Below are 2,839 nucleotides of genomic sequence, written 5' to 3'. Positions count from 1 at the left end.
GGAAATTGTCAAGCTCCTTCTAAGATTTATATGGAAATGCAGAGGGCTGACTCCGAGAAGAAGAATGAAGTAGGGGGACCTTCCTACTGGACAAAGAGATGAAATCTACACTGTGGTGTTGGCACGTGGCTAACAGACCAAGAGAATAGCCTGGAAACAGGCTCAGGCATACATAGATATTAGGTTGACAACAAAGATATTAAATCAGAACAGTGTGGAAAGGGGCGCCTGGGTGGCTCAGTCGTTAAGCGTCTGCCTTCCGCTCAGGTCGTGATCCCAGGGTCCTGGGATCGAGCCCCGCATCGGGCTTCCTGCTCCGCGGGAAGCCTGCTTCTCCCTCTCCCACTCTCCCTGCTTGTGTTCCCTCTCTCGCTGTGTCTCTCTCTGTCAAATAAATAAATAAAAATATTTAAAAAAAAAAAAAAAGAACAGTGTGGAAAGAACAGTTATTTATTTATTTTAGAGAGAGAGAGGGGAGGGGCAGAGGGAGGGAGAGAATCTCAAGTAGACACCCCGCTGAGCACAGAGCCCGACATGGGGCTCGATCTAACGACCCTGAGATCATGACCTGAGTAAAAATCAAGAGTCGGACGCTTAACTGCTTAATCAACTCAGTCACCCAGGTGCCCCAAGATTTTATTTTTAAGTAATCTCTACACCCAGCAGGAGCTCAAACTCACGACCCCGAAATCAAGGGTCCCAGGCTCCACTGACTGAGCCAGCCAGGCGCTCCTCAATTTCAATAAATCTTGCTCAGACAATTGGGTATCTACACGGAAAAAATAAAAACAACCCATATGTCACCTACACACAAATACCAGTTCTCGGTGGATTACAGATTTGTTTGGAAGAGGTGAATTGATACGGCTTCTAGAAAATAATAAAAGAAAATGTCTCCATGACTTTGGGCTAGAGAAGGATTTTTTAAATAGAACTAAGAAACTGTAACCATAAAGGAAAATATTGACCAAGCGGACTATTTTAAGAACTGTTAATCCTGTGACACAATTGAGAGAACAAAGAGGCAAGCCACAGAGTAGAAGTAAATATTTGCAACACAAATAACCAAGAAAAGGTCTGTGTGTCCAGAATATCCAAAGAGACTCTGTCAATCAATAAGGCAGACAACCTGATACAAACAGGCAAAACATCTCTTCAGGAGGACAGCTAAATGGCTGCCACAGGGGCGCCTGGGGGGCTCAGTCAGGAGGACAGCTAAATGGCTGCCACAGGGGCGCCTGGGGAGCTCAGTCAGTCAAGCGTCTGACTCTTGATTTCAGCTCAGGTCATGATCTCAGGGTCATGAGTTCAAGCCCTGCGACGGGCTCCAAGGTCAGCATGGACTCAGCTTAAGATTCTCTCCCTTTTGCTCTGCCCCTCCCCACACTATTGCGCTCTCTAAAATAAATAAATAAATCTTTAAAAAAATGGCCAACATGGGGCACCTGGGTGGCTCAGTTGGTTAAGCAACTGCCTTCGGCTCAGGTCATGATCCTGGAGTCCCGGGATCGAGTCCCACATCGGGCTCCCTGCTCAGCGGGGAGTCTGCTTCTCCCTCTGACCCTCCTCCCTCTCATGCTCTCTGTCTCTCATTGTCTCTCTCGAAAATAAATAAAATCTTAAAAAATATATATTTTAAAAAAAAATGGCCAACATAGCATGTTTTTGCTCAATGTTACTAGGAATCAGGGAAATGTAAATGAAGACTACATTAAAATGCCAGTCACCTACAAAAAAGCTAAAATTAGAAAGATTGGCAAGATGGGGTATTGGTGTGAATGTGAAACATTTAGAACACTCATACACTGCTGAGAGTGGTGTGAACTGATTCAAATACCTAGAAGACAGCTTGGCACCACCCTCTACAGTTGAAGATACGCATACCTTGTGGCCCAGCGATCTCAACCCTTAGCTCTCCCCAACGAACGTGTGCAAATGTGTAGCAAGAAACACGTGTAGCAAGAAACACATGTAAGAACGAACAGTAGCATCATTTATTTTTTTTTTAAAGATTTTATTTATTTATTTGACAGAGAGAGACAGCGAGAGAGGGAACACAAGCAGAGGGAGTGGGAAAGGGAGAAGCAGGCTTCCCGTGGAGCAGGGAGCCCGACACGGGGCTCAATCCCAGGGTCTTGGGATTGAGTCCCCTCATTGGACTCCTTGCTCAGCGGGGAGCCTGCTTCTCCCTCTCTCTCCCTCTGCTTGTGCTCTCTCTGTCAAATAAATAAAATCTTAAAAAAAAAAAAAGATAAATGCACCATGGTGTATACATATAATGGAATATCACAGAGCCATGAACATGAGTGAATTATGGTTTTCCACAATACTGATGAAGCACACAAACATGGTTAATGAAATAAGCCACATTGGGGCACCTGGGTGGCTCAGGTGGTTAAGCGTCTGCCTTCGGCTCAGATCATGATCCCAGGGTTCTGGGATCGAGCCCCGCATTGGGCTCCCTGCTTGGTGGGGAGCCTGCTTCTCCCTCTCCCTCTACTGTCCCCCCTGCTTGTGCTCTTGCTCTCTCTCTCAAATAAATAAATAAAATCTTTTTTTTTTTAAGATTTTATTTATTTATTTGAGAGAGAGAGCACATGAGAGGGGGGAGGGTCAGAGGGAGAAGCAGACTCCCTGCCGAGCAGGGAGCCCGATGCAGGACTCGATCCAGGGACTCCAGGATCATGACCTGAGCCGAAGGCAGTCGCCTAACCAACTGAGCCACCCAGGTGCCCTAAATAAAATCTTTTTTTAAAAAAGAAATAAGCCACATTAAATATATATATATATTCTATTATTCCACTTATATTAAGTTCAAAACTGACAAACCCAAACAACA

The sequence above is a fragment of the Neomonachus schauinslandi genome, chromosome 7, assembly GCF_002201575.2.
Source record: "Neomonachus schauinslandi chromosome 7, ASM220157v2, whole genome shotgun sequence".
In the NCBI taxonomy this organism is placed as follows: Eukaryota; Metazoa; Chordata; class Mammalia; order Carnivora; family Phocidae; genus Neomonachus; species Neomonachus schauinslandi.
Note: the sequence above shows the minus strand (reverse complement) of the source record.